The 14,668-nt window shown below is 40.9% G+C and overlaps 1 long non-coding RNA gene across 3 annotated transcripts in view; it reads left to right on the plus strand.

The window, feature by feature from the left end:
- Window positions 1-14,668, plus strand: part of LOC136004980 (uncharacterized) — a 41,910-nt gene that overhangs the window by 3,059 nt on the left and 24,183 nt on the right. For all 3 annotated transcript variants that reach the window (XR_010608633.1, XR_010608634.1, XR_010608635.1), the window contains exon 2: window positions 1,021-1,185. This is a non-coding gene — a long non-coding RNA (uncharacterized LOC136004980). The remainder of the gene's footprint in view (window positions 1-1,020; window positions 1,186-14,668) is intronic.

The following is a 14,668-nucleotide window of genomic DNA, read 5'->3' on the forward strand; positions in this document are numbered from 1 at the left end:
TCCAGTGCCTCACCACCTTTACAGTAAAGAATTTCTTGCTTGTATCCAATCTAAACTTCCCCTGTTTAAGTTTTAACCCATTACCCCTTGTCCTGTCACCACAGTCCCTAATGAAGAGTCCCTCCCCAGCATCCCTATAGGCCCCCTTCAGGTACTGGAAGGCTGCTATGAGGTCTCCACGCAGCCTTCTCTTCTCCAGGCTGAACAGCCCCAACTTCCTCAGCCTGTCTTCATACGGGAGGTGCTCCAGTCCCCTGATCATCCTTGTGGCCTCCTCTGGACTTGTTCCAGCAGTTCCATGTCCTTTTTATGTTGCGGACACCAGAACTGCACACAATACTCCAGATGAGGTCTCACAAGAGCAGAGTAGAGGGGCAGGATCACCTCCTTTAACCTGCTGGTCACGCTTCTTTTGATACAGCCCAGGATGCAGTTGGCTTTCTGGGCTGCGAGTGCACACTGCTGGCTCATGTTAAGTTTCTCTTCAACCAACACCCCCAAGTCCTTCTCCATAAGGCTGCTCTGAATCTCTTCTTTGCCCAACCTGTAGCTGTGCCTGGGATTGCTCTCACCCAGGTGTAGGACCTTGCACTTGTCATGGTTAAACTTCATGAGGTTGGCATCAGCCCACCTCACAAGCATGTCAAGGTCCCTCTGGATGGCATTCCTTCTTTCCAGCGTATCAGCTGAACTACACAGCTTGGTGTCATCAACAGACTTGCGGAGGGCACACTCAATCCCCCTGTCCATGTCAGAGATGAAGATGTTAAACAAGACTGGTCCCAACACCGATCCCTGAGGGATACCCTCCTACTGCACAGTACCTTAGAGAAAATAGGTGGCCTTTAAAATAGAATTTTCTTGGGTATTTTTTATTTGACCTTACTTTACCTAGAAGATCTAGGTATCTTGTGAGATCGAAAGCAAAAATGCAGCAGCAGCATTGCCCCAAAACAGAACTTCACATTTAAATTGCTGATCATGAATTTCATTACTAGTTGCTGATCTTTAGATCTTTAGAGAAAGGATTAAAAAAACCCCCAACAACCCAACAAAAACCCCAGAAGGAACAAAGAAATAGCTACACATTTTACTAAATTCACAGCCTCAGAAGAAGGAGGCTATTTTGGACCTCACGTTGGTCTGCTCATTGGAATCAGGTGTGCTGCGTTCCTGAAGAAGCAGGTGAGTTTGTTTAGAGAGAGAAGACTTTAAACGAATCTTCTCAGGTGAGCATCGTGATTGTAAGTTAATATGTAGAGCAGAAACACACACCTTACGCTGTGTTAGAGCTGTTGTTCTCCTGGTTGTATTTCATTAATTGTTCAATGGTGTAGGAACCTGGACCTTAGCAGGTGAGGGAGGCAGGAAATACAAAATTTGGGAATCCAAGGGTGACAGGGTATGGAGCAGAGTTCAGAGCACTCCTCTGAAAGAGCAAGCTTATCTCCTGATGAAGGGCAGCTGCCCTCTGAAGAGCCCCAAGGTGAAATGTGTCGTATCTGAAATGTTTTAGTGGAGATTATTCTTTCAGATTTAGATGGTGATCGGTCTGGCACAGAGGGACAAGTGCCTGTCTTTCCCACAGGTTCTTTTTCTCTAATATGTATCAGTCTACCTCATAGTACATAATTGTAAGCCTTTACCAAAGAAGGGTGGTAAAAGCTGCCAGTACTTTCTCCCCTCTACTTTCTTCTGTAATGCTGACATCTTGCGTAATGACACTCTGATGGTCTCATCTTCATTGTTGGCAGTGGAAGAAATGTAGACAATGACTTTAGGCTCTTTGGTCAGTGTCTTTTTTTCTGTATTTGTGTACTGCTTGACATATTGTGATCCTAATAGAGCTCCTGTTCCTAGGTTACAAAGAGATGATAATGGTGATCATTGTCATAGTGAATGAATCATTATTTGCATTATTACAGAATAGGAAGGTCTGCTGGCAAATCTTTATATGACCTGTTTTCAAGGGTACATTTGTGAATACCAATTCTAATAGACTTAATTTTATTTAGGAAAAGTTCTGCTCTAATTGCACTTTATACGGGTTTCCTGAAGTGAAATTTATGCACATACTTGAAATTAATGCACTGAGTATCTCAATCTTTTCTGTGTCTGCTATGGGTAAGTGATCCACTCCATTCAGCACCAGTTATGTATTTTTTTCTGTTCAGTCTTTTACTACTGTTGTAATAAGTGGAACCTCTTGTTCCTCTTGATGTGCCTTATATCTCAAATCCAGCTGAGCTGTGGCTTCCCTCATGCAGTCCCTGTGTGCCTGGGCAGTATTTTTTGATTCTCACTTTGTAGGCTGCCTCTGCTTCCATTTTCTGTATGCTGCCTTTTTCGTATTGGGGTTCTGTCATGGGTTTCCTGTTTTGCCAGATTGGCTTCCTGGTACATCTACTTAGTTTCCTGAGTGTAGAGGTGAACCGTTTATGTGCTCAAGTATGCTCTTCTCAAAGGCTAACCACCTTTATTGGGATCCTTCTTCCTTCAGAGCTGACTTCCATGGTATCCCACCTGCCAGTTCCTTGAATGACCCAAAGTCCGTTGTCCTGAAGCCTGGGGTCTGTGCTCTGCTACTTGCTTTTCTCCCTCACCCCTCTCTAACTTGACTCTACTATTTCATGGTCAGTACAGCATCACCTGCTGTCCATCAGCCCTGCTTGGCCCATCCAGTGTCTGTGTAACAGGCTGTTATCCTTGTCATCCTCCAGCAATCTTCTGGGTGGCTGGCATCCCCATGTGTTTTAATTTCCCAGTGAGGATGAGAGTCTGTGGCACAGAGCCTTCCTCAGATTGTTTCAAGAAAGCTTCACCTTCCTCCTTACCCTGGTCTGTAAGGCATCCAACCACAGTCTCATGCTCATCAACCTCTTCTCCAAAAATGACCCACAAGCTATTACCCAGACCTGAACCCCACACATCTAAGTGCTCCTTCACATGGAGGGGCCCCCCTTCCTCCTCTTATCTGTCCTTCCCTTCTGAAAGGCTTGTCTCTTTCTGTTGGAGCACTCATTTGTGTAAGCTGTCCCACTACAATGCTTGCATTGGAAATACCTTGTTGGATGCATTTTCTTTGAATATCTAGGTCTGTTGTCTTCCTTAAATGCTGATCAGTGGAAATGCCACATGGCAGAAGCCATCATCTCGTAAGCAGTCAGGTCTTAAGTAATTTTGGGGCTTTATCAATTGAACATGTTCAGTTCTATTTGCTGCTTGTAAGATGCAGGTCTGAGATGTAGAACAGTGGTTGTGGGCTTGGCAGAAAAATCTGTGCATTTTTTATTAAACTGAAGTCCTAGTTAGTTCCAACATGGACAGTGTTACAGTGATCAACAAGGAAAATACATAATCAGGTGTAGCAAGGCCTTTATGGGACTGAAATGTCTGTATTCTGAAGCAGATAAAAGTAATGCTACATTACCGAACAGCCCAGAGCGGGCCTTGTTTTACGCATGTTGAGTTACGAACCACTATGACCATGGTAAATGAGTGCCTCACCTAGGCTGGTTGTGTTGATCCTACCCAGTGCTTCTCAATTCACTTTCCTAGTTGTGCTAATGGCACCTCAGTCTTGCCCAGACTCATTTTGACCTTCAGAGGTTTATGTATTCCCAAAGACATGTCAGTTCATGGGCTTTTCTGCATGGGGTGCTCGCTCTTCTTGCAAGTCCTCATATCCTGCTCTGATGCATCTTATTTTCAGCCTTAAGAGCTCTTTTCAACATTTTAATACTTTCGCAGCTTGTTTTCTGGTGATAGTTTTGTATCACTGGAGTACTTGGTGGCTGCCTGTTCCAGAGTTTGAGGATTCCGGGTGAGAAAAATGAGACACAAATAGAGAGCTCACAACTAGTTTATTACTATAGGAACAGATACATTAAAGGGTACTTCTGGTGTTTGGTTATCTTACCAACCCCAAAGACCATGTAATGGTGATCAGGAAACCAGCTCCGAGAAACATCATCGCAGTGTGAGGTGGCAGGCTCAACCTTAGTGGGCGTCCCTAGGGAGGAAATGTTGACCTGGGTGGTATGAGGTTCTGCTTCTCCCCATTGCATGAGGCTCAGGCTTTTATACTAACAAAAATAGACACACATTCCGACACAGGGGGCCCAGCCTACATCGGAAGAAGTGGCCAGCAATATCTAGAAAGGTCTCCAAGGGTCGAGACTTCTCCAGGGAGTTCTAAAGCTGAACTTTCTCGGGAGGAACCAAGGCAGGACCTTCCGGGGAGGAGCCAAAGCGAGCAAATAGTATGTTTTCACCATGGGTCATTAGCTGCTGTCCCTGACACGCTGCGTCAGCTCCTGGCTTAGTTTCTCTAATTGCTGCATTATTTTAAAACCGAAATTGATAGGCAGAATATAATCCATAGTTTGACAACCTGTACTTGTGACTGGCAAACTCTATCAGACCATAAGGACTACAGATTTCTGCATCCAACTGTTTTCTGCAAGGAAGAAACCCAGGTGTTTTGCATTCAAAGCACTGCAATTAAGTTACTTAGATCATCTGAATCAGTGGTCTCCAAAGTGGCATGTGTAAGATGATCCACTGGGGAAGAAAATGTTCAGTAATGAATGTAATGCATAAGTATTCTGTGTGTCTGTGCTCGAAAGTGTTTTAGTAGGAGGGATGCATAATCAAAAAATTTGGAAGCCAGTGATCTAAATGTCAGTCAACTGCATCAACCATACCTGGTTGCTATAAGAAAAATATGTCACAGCATCCACAGAATTAACACTGTGTTGTACACCAAGAAGCACCTTAGATCTCATATATATTAGTTGTGTTTGAAAAAATATATTATGTCTTTCATACAGTAATTACTAAAGCTTTTTGACAGTAACTCAAATATATTGCAAACATTGATCATGTTGTATTAAGCAGATTGTTCAGCTTTCAGCACGTCAAATTTGAGACTTTTTTCTACCTCCTGATTCTTCTTCTGGAGTCTTCTGCTTCCACTGTACTGTGGAGAGCTGTCCTGGGTTCAGCTGTAACAGTTATTTTTCTCCTTCCTAGTGAGTAATGCAATGCTGTGTTTTGGCTTTAGTCTGAGAACAATGCTAATAACACATGGATGTTTTAGTTGTTGCTAAGTAGCATTTACCCAGGTCAAGGACTTTTCAGTCTCTCATGCTCTGCCAGCAAGGAGGCGAACAAGAAGCTGTGAGGAAGCAGGAGGCACTGAAAGAGGAGTATACAGTATGAGTTGGGGATACGCTGTTTGTATCTCAGTCTGTCTAAAATCTGTTGCATAGGTTAAATCTTGGCTTTATGAACATAGTTATGTTTTACATGTGTAAAATATAAAATTTGTAGAATGTAGTATGACTATAGATAAGCATTTTCATTAAAAATAGTACTTTCCAAATTATTCATCAGAAGCTATTGCCTGACAAAAAATAAGGTTTACATAATTATTATTATTATGCAATCAGCATAATCAGCCATGTGTCGTGAAATGGATATGTGCATTGTTCATTTACTGAAATATTTGTTGGTGATAAATGAGTTTTGTAGCATTTTTGATACTGGATATAAATAATAAATAGAATTAATTTTAAATCTTGTAAACAAATTTTTTTTTCATGACCTTTGAAAATTTTTCTACTGATCTGTGTAATGCGCTTGAGGTCTCTCTTTAGTTTTCCCTAGTTGCTTTGCATTTTGCATCATGTTCTTTCACTTTCTGTGTTTCAGTCTTGGCTGTCTGTACCTTAATACAGTTCTTTTGTCTGATATCAATCTAAACTGATCCTTTTTGACCAATACTGGGACATATCTGGTGTGAAAGATAATTTGTTCAGGGCACAACAGTTACTCAGATTTCTGTGTGACAAAAAGATGCCGGCGATGAGGGAAGGACTTTATTTGGAGCAGGTCACCTTTCTGTCTTTTCAGAGTGGGATTCTTTTGAGCTAATTTGGATATGTGGTTTATAATTTGCTTACCAGAGAGATGTAAATATTTGTTAGGACACCCCTGGGTAGTGGTCTATGAATGTTGTCATTGAGTTTGAGGAAGTTAAAAAGAGCAAAACCTGCGAACAACACTACTTTAACTCTCTCCTCACAGGACTTTTCAGGACGATGTTGCTTTTGTTTTCCCTGATGATGGGAAGAGCTCAGGCATAATTCATCAATTTGCTCAGAAAATATCTTCTAATCTCCATTTGTTGTACCCCAACACCCTCATATGCTGTTCTGTGGGAACCCCATGAGTACCATAGTATTGAGTCAAAACTAGCCTGTAGCAGATTTCCTCAGAGAATGAAAATTGGGAATGTGAATTGGTGGAACCATGAAAGAAATTTACCCTTTTAATCTGCTTAGATCCTTCACACAAAAGAGCCCTAGGAATTCTTATGCCTTGGAGCTAAGACTGGATCAATGAAACAGAAAGAAAAATGCTTTGCATCTGCTGCAGTATGGAGACTCACGCAATACTAGCAAAGTTGTAATGAGCAGGTTTCCAGCATGTTGTGTGTATAAAGCCAAATTTGTTTTATGGCTAATAGGGAGCATTTAAAAGGCATAGTTGAAACTTGCATATCAGGATAAAAATGTTCCCCACTAGCTGGAATGAGGTCTGCTGACTTCAGAAGACTATATAATTATGTGAAGCATTACTCAGTTATTGGTCTTTGAAAATTTTCTTCCTTCTTAAGTTTTCAACAGTGCTTAACTGAGGGTTAGGGTTTATGGTATCTTTGCACTGAGAGTGAAAGAGGTCTTTTGTGGGATAACATATTGATAGCCCCCAATTCTAAGAGTTATTTACATTATTCTATCTTTTGTAGCATTACTTACATTTTATATAATGTGTTATTTATAGTTTTATTTGGATCTTAGAGCTAGATATGGGTACATAACATTCCATGTAATTTGTAGACCAAAGAAAACAGTAATTGTTGTAAAAACTATTAAATACAATTTGATTTCACAGGAAAATAAATAGTTTAAAACCAGTATTTGTGTGTTTTGAAGTAAGTGCAATAAACATGAAAAATGTTCAGACACTTTAGATAGATATAAATTTATGTAGAATACATCTTTTAAGAGAAGTAACAGGGTCGGGGCTGATATACCCTTTCTCCTGTTTCTCCTTCCTCTTGCACTGAGGGGACACTACTTCAGTATTTGGAACTTAAAAGGAGTTTGAACTTTGGTTCAGGTCTGAAGAGTCTGAAAATGATATCCACAAATCCATACATGCCTGCAAAACTGAATGAAAAATGATCAGTACACGGGTAATTTCTCTCTGCAAATATAGATTTTTACTGGAACAATAAGGACCAACTGAACTTTGGTCTCTAGTGTGTAAAGCATATCACCTTCAGAAGGCACTGGTATAAAAGTTGCTTGGTGAAACTGAAAGCACCCCTCTGAAATAAAATGGTAATGCTGTTCTGAGATCCTGCTTATTCTGGATTTATAAAATGTTCTGAGGCATGTGGAATATGAAGTTACAGTACTTTGATGTGCTGTGGTGTATGCATGTATATGAAATGGCACTGTAGCACCTTCTGCAGTTCTAAGGTGACTTAAATAGGCAGTTCCCTGTAACCACATAGTTACTTATTAGTAGAGTTTCGTTAGCTGGTAACACCAAATTTATAGGCAACACTAGATTTGCAAGCACTCAGAAAACTAAAATGTCTCCATTGTATCCCTGATATTTATGCAGTAACTCACACAGAGATTTTCTTCAAAGAAGTTAGCAGTCTGGTGCATACCCAGACTGAGATAGCCTTTGAAGATGATCTTGGGAAAGTTCCTGTAAGCCAAACCTTGAACATGAGCCTAATATGACGTTCAGGGTATCCAAGCTATGACACCTAGAGATCCATCTAGACAAAATTCCTAAAGCTTTTAAATATCTTAAGTGACTTTTAAGAGGTATATAGCAACTCACGAAAGTCAAAATGTAGTTTAGTCTAATTTCCACAGCCTGATTTCACATAGTGACGAGTTTGGGCTTCTGCAAATGAATTGTTTGTGTGCCAGTTGTCCTGGGTTCAGCAATAGCAGTCATTTTTTCTCCTTCTTAGTAGCTGGTGCAGTGCTGTGGTTTTGACTCTCAGCCTGAGAGCAGCGCTGATAACACCGATATTTTTAGTTGCTGCTCAGTAATGTTTACTCTGAGCAAGGACTTTCTGAGTCTCATGCTCTGCCAGGGAGGAGGCGAAGCCAGGAGGAAGCAGAGACAAGACACCTGACCCAAATTAGCCAAAGAGGTATTCCATACCACAGCACATCATGCCCAGTATATAAACTGGGGGCAGTTACCCGGAAGGGTTAGATCACTGCTCGGGTCAGGCTGGGTATCTGTTGGCAGGTGGTGAGCGGTTGTATTCTCTTCCCTTGTTATTTCCCTTATCATTATTATTATTGGTGGTAGCAGTAGTGATTTGTGTTACGCCTTAATCACTGGACTGTTCTTATCTCAACCCGTGGGAGTTACATTCTTTTGATTCTCCTCCCCATCCCTCCAGGAGTCAGGGGGAGGAAGGGCAGGGAGTGAGTGAGTGGCTGTGTGGCTGACTGGGCTTAAACCATGACACCAGTCTAGTGTTGTTACTGTGGAGCTACAGAAGATGTTTATTTAAGTTGTGAATTTAGAAACATTCACAAATGTTTCAGACTCCTTTCAGACTCCTTTTGCAAGTGCGTGTCTGCTTGTTTTGGCAAGTCTTTAAACTCTATGTAACTTAGTCTACTTAAAAAGCCTTGTAAGTAAACAGATAATGCAGATAATTTTCATTAAGATGTCAGTTTGTCATTCATGTTTCATTTCCAGGAGTAACATTCTTGAAAAAAAGTATGTAACCACTGCTGAAAGTACAGTTTGAAACGTAATGAATATGCAAAATTATCAAATCTGAGAAAGCATTTTCTTCATTGCACTCCAAAGGCACCACAAGCCTAGAGGAAACTTAATGTTTCTACCTCTTAATTTCTCAGTGCTAGGAGGTTTCTTTGTCTGTGTGTGTTCCTGACCCATTCCAGGTATCTGCAATCAGTTTCTAACTTCTCTTCCCTTTGGTAGAATTACTAGAAATAAAATAATAAAGAAAAATTGTTTATAAAGATAGGTGTTTACCCGGACTTGAATATAAGATGATGATACAGAAGGGAATGCAGATGGCAGCAAGAGAGTACTGTCTACCCAGGTTCGCTTGCCAGACTGTCTTGCCATTTTGGGTAATGCTGCATGCTCCCTTGCATTTTAATCTGAAATAATAAGAAAAAATTCCAGTGTTCACAATATGGATACGTAGAATGCATAGCCATTTTCCTGTTGATCATCTCATTACATTTACTACTTCTTTTAGAAAGCCTCAGCTGCTGGGGAGAAGATGCATTTCTCTCCTGGGCTGGAGAGGGCCTCCTGTACTGGGACAAAGTGGGAATTACACTGAACACTTATAGAAAGCAGGTCAATGCCTAAATATGGATTTATATACCTAACTTTAGTCAAACACGTTGACCTAAGAGTCTGGGACAAAGACAAATGTTGTGACAGCAGGAGAAGCCAAGAAGGACCCCAGGAACCTTGGTGCCCTGCCATTTGTTTAATACCTATGAGACTGTTTCAGTACTTACAGTACTCCTCCTTTATCAAGATTAGCCCAGACCACCCATGCTAGTTCACACAAACTCAGTGAAATCTGTTTCTAAGCATTATACAATCCTGAGAAGCAAATTTACTGATATGAATTAGTTTATTCACAGCATTGGATCATTGTTGTAATTGTGTGGATTGGCAGAGACTGGACAGTTTAGTTACTCTGCCACTGGATAAATCTGATTGCTTGATAATCTGGAGTTTGAAAACTGTAGAGGCAGGGAGAACTTCCTTTGAAAGCTGGAATTCAGTCTTTAAGTAATAAGGTAGATTTCCAGGCTCATCCTGAGCAATGCCACTGGTACCTCTCCAGGCACTTTGTGTGCATTTGCCATGGCCCATCAGTTGTCTTGCGTACTCTCATCATTGGCCTGAAAATGCCAATTGACTTTTTCTAAAGTAAGTATTTCAACAACTAATTAAAAAAAAACCAAAAAAACCAAACTATGCCATGAACATTTTTCTGTATGGGAAAATATATAATTTACCAGAACTTCAAAGAATTACTTCTTTGGACTATAATTGTCTTTTCTTGCTTCTTTTTGCAGTATGTCTAAGTATCCTATTTATCTTATCGTCCTCTTAGGTTTTCAGTACCTGAGCTAATTTACTTGTTTTATATGCTTTTGAATTGTTAGCGTGGTTCCTCCTGTTAGGCTTCCACTTTTGATAACCTTCCTATTATCCCCTGTTTTTAGCAGGACATTTTAATTTTTGTAAGTTTCACACACAGTTTATGACTAAGGCAGATTTTAAAGCTAGATAGCCACTGAGTTGGTTATTGAAAATTTGTCAGATTGCACTGAACTCTTGGGGCTTTGGATTCTTAGTCCTGTGGAAATTGAGGTCCCTGAGTTCTGTGTGTACAAGGTCACAGTAATGGCATTTCCAGAACATTCACAGTGATTTTTTACAAGATCTTCTCTCCACCATCAGTATCTCATAAGAAAGAAGCTGTGCAAGGTACTTTTGTACACGCTGGAGAAAACCTTTTCAGCACGCTCCAACTAGGCACACATAAGAAAAACTGTTTTTTCCTGGCAAGAGATCCTGTGGTGAGGTACCTTTCTCAAGTGGTAATTGAATGTCATAATGTTATCCTGGTCTCTTCCTTTATCTCCTACTAGTCATTTGTTGAAGGAGGTGGGTTATCTTACTGACACTTCTACTTCACTTGATTCATCACTTCAACATTTGAAAAGCACAGGAGAGCATAATTACACCCAAGAGTGTAATTTAATATTGAAAACATTTCTTTCCTTTACTTTGCTACAAACGAACTAGCTTTTGCAAAACAGAGGCAATATACCCCTGAACAGTGTTTTGAAGAAAATTATTACTGCAGCTCATAAAATAGGAAAGAAAGATGAATACAGTGTGTGGAAGAGCTCCATGATGTCTGATTTCACTCGCAAGAAAAAAGGTTACATCTAAAGTATAGCTAATAATTTAAAATTATATTTGTGTCCTTTTTCTTTTTTCAAACTCGTAGCTTTCTACTTGGGCATCTTTTACGCCAGTCCACAGAAAGTGATAAAAACAGCTGGTGGATATTTAAGTAGACAGCCTGTTGGTAGGCCCTGCAAGTACAACTGCTAATGTTGAGGTTATTTTTCAGATGCCTTTTAGCCAAATTGAGGATTAGATAACTGCAGAGCAGGATTATGCTGCACGATTGTGCTGTAGTTGACTTGGTGATGTTATCTCTGACTCTGTGCTACAGACTGTTCTGGTGCCAGCGCTTTTATAATGACAAAACTCTGTTTTCATCTGTGTGGCTTCTTTGATTTGTAAGAGGAGTAGGGAAGAGGTTTTAATATTCTAGTACCAGTGATACATTGCTGGAACAGGAATAATCCGTCAGTGTAATATAGCAGACTTTGTGTAGGGGGAAACTTTTTGCTGGCAAAGAACAGATGTCTGTATTGTAACCTGTTCGCAGCCTTAACATTAACACTGGCATCTTGTAGTTTGTTTTGATTGCCTTTGCAATCTTAATCTTCTTCCTGTATCCTTTGAAGATTAAGAAACAGTTTGAGATAAAAATTGCTTTCCTAATGTCAGTGGAAAAGCACAATGATAAAAAATACAGTTAAGATTGGAACTGCTGCCATGCAGGATGGAATCACCAGGAAGAAGGGAGATTGGATAGGGAACCTGGGCACCCCGGTGGGGTGTGTACATGCGGTGTGATGCATACAGGCAGACTGTGAGTCTGACAGTAAATCCACCAGCTAATGGGTCCTATCTGCTACTTTCTTTTCCTCCGCAGGTACAAACTGGGATGATACTGAGATCCAGTTCGGCGGGTCCCCTTCACCTGAGGCAAAAAATGCATAGCCCAGTTAGCTGACCTGCAAACTCATCGGTATTAGAGCCATAATGAGGGAAGTGGAATTAAACCAGATACTGATAGAGCCAGGAGGGGGGGGGGAGGAAGGTGAGGGATGCTTAGGAAATTGGCCGAGGAATTCAAAGAACCAAAAGAAACACAAATGTAATTGTCATCAGTCTCAAAATGATGATGCCAAAGTAGTTAAAATGATGTAACTGCGATTAAGAAATGAGTATAAAAGACAAGTGCCAAAGGAGGAGTATAATTAGGGCTGGTATATTATCACATATGTAACTTGTGTTCTTTTGTAATTGATGGTGAAACTCTCATTGACTGTAGTGGAGCAAAACATAAACAATACTCAGTACTGCATGCTTGCAATTAGGACAACAGAAGAGGGACAGAGACATTAATGCAGCATCTACTGAGCCTAACCAGAACCCTGTGGAAATACCTGTGGGCAGAAGATACCAAATACCAGTTGTTCTCTTTTGGGGAGGCTGATTTTATGGCTAACAGATAATGAAAATAAATACTTCTTCTAAAGGAAGGTACCAAAGATGCAAAGAAGTCAAAAAAATATAAAATTACGTTAACAGTTTCAGGGCATCAGGGCATCCAAACCATGAAGATATTATAATCTTTGTTCCTGTGTGCTATACCCTGGGAAAAAATATACCAATGTTTTTTTATTAAAGGGAACTGTGTTTACCTTCTACACTTGAGGCTGTCTATCCCAGAACATTTTGAAGATTTGCACTTAATCAAAGTGCAACAAACATTAAGGTCATTACTGGTAAGATTATAAAAGAACGTAAAGTAATGAAATGTATGAATGAAAACATAAAATGCATAGAAATCCTACCTACAGAGTTCCTTAGGGTAGCTTGTATTTTCAGTCTCTCAGAGCAATTCCCATGGAAAACAATGCTGACGTGAACTCTTTTGGTCATAACATCCCACCTTCAAAAAGACACTTTAGTGTTTTAGTGGCTGAGTATTGGGCACCAATCACCTCCTTTTGCCCAGCAAAATTAACCCAAGTGCTGTGTGGAATTATGTTGGTTTCTTTTACTACAAATTCAGTTTCTGGGACTCTGCAAAAAGGCAGGAGAGGGCAGCCAAACCTTTCTTTGGATGCAGGTAAGCACTGCTGCCAGCCAGGGCACAAACAGGGGATTGCCCATGGCTGGTGAGCTGTGAGTGAATAGGTTCAGGGCAGCCTTTTGGTAACTGGTTGCTGGAGATCTGATTTATACTGCTGGCAAGATGGTATTATGGAGCAGCAGGGAAGGTCCTGCCTTAGCATCTCTTCCTCTGTGATTGCTCAATAGCGTGATGGGAAAATCCTCATGGTGTTTGCTTATCCACTGCCTAACCAGCTTAGCTGCCTTTAATTCAGTTTAGCCTCTAGCAGTCTCTCAAAAGTGCTAAGCTGTATTGACTGAGCTATGCTGAGTGGAAAATAAATCCTTTTTTGGGTTTCTACCCTGGGCTTAGATTTGATGAGTCTGGTACATGGAACTTTCTTCGCTACGGGTTTGACGGTGCCTTGCAGGTGTTGATTCTCTTTTGCCGAAAATAAGGATGGGGTAAGAAGGGGAAGGTTTCAAATACGATACCAGTGATATTTCCGTGGAGATGCTGAGAATGACCAAGTGACTCGGGGCCTCTCTATTTGGCAGTGTATCAGAAGCTTTTAATTGATACTGTATATGGAGATCTTCTAAGATGTGTCTCCAATAAACACTTTCCATGAAAGCAGTTTCATGGAAAGGCAGTGGCAAGATAGAGCATGGTTTTGTCATCTGCTTTCTCATGTTGGCTGTGGCCTGCCAGGATTCATGCCCCACTTGCAGTTGGTGGCCAGAGCATTACTTCTTCATCTCCTTCTCTTTTCATCTTCGTAACGTGATGCAATCCTCCCTAGTAGAGGGTCACAATGAATTTATGTCCTCTCCTGTGATACAGAAATTCCAACAACCCTGCCATTTAACCTGCACATTCAATGTATTTGCTTTCATTCATACTACTGTGAAGACAGCCCTGCAGACATTAGCAGAAATACTGAAAAATTAAAATCCAGCCGCACCAAATGAAAATGTCATAGCTTAAGACTTAGAATCTGAGCTTGGCACATACACTGCTTAGTTGATTTATTTTATCCCTCTTTACAAAGAGAGAGCCAGTGTGATTCAAGCCCACCATCGTTTTTAGTTTTTTCTCTGATGGCCTTTGTGCTGCTATTAAATAGCCAGGAATTATTAGTGAGTACTTCTGGCCTGCCCCCTGGCTGAGCAGATGAATGTGAATGCGCCGAGGCCCTTTCCAGCTTGCAGCTGTTTTGTAACAGGGCTGGTGTGTGCTTTAGGAACAAAAGGAGACAAAGGGTTGGCTTGTCTGCACGCTGCTGCCTTTTCTTGTGTCCAGATTTGGGCAGGAGGGTGTTGGAAGGCTTTTCACACTTCTGGCTCCCGTTTCCCCTTTGTGTGATGACTCTGCTCATTTCAGCTATAAAATTAGTCATGCTTGTAAGTGCTTGTGCCAAGCTAGCGGGTTCTTGTCTTCAGGGAGGTTATAGTCATGAACCATGGCTTTTGTTAGAGGAAATCTATGGTCTATTGGCAGGTTACAGGATTGAAACTGCAGAGAAGAGGTATGCGGAGCCCAGTGGGCTGTGTTTGTTTGCCG

The sequence above is a fragment of the Lathamus discolor genome, chromosome Z (assembly GCF_037157495.1).
Source record: "Lathamus discolor isolate bLatDis1 chromosome Z, bLatDis1.hap1, whole genome shotgun sequence".
Taxonomy (NCBI): domain Eukaryota; kingdom Metazoa; phylum Chordata; class Aves; order Psittaciformes; family Psittacidae; genus Lathamus; species Lathamus discolor.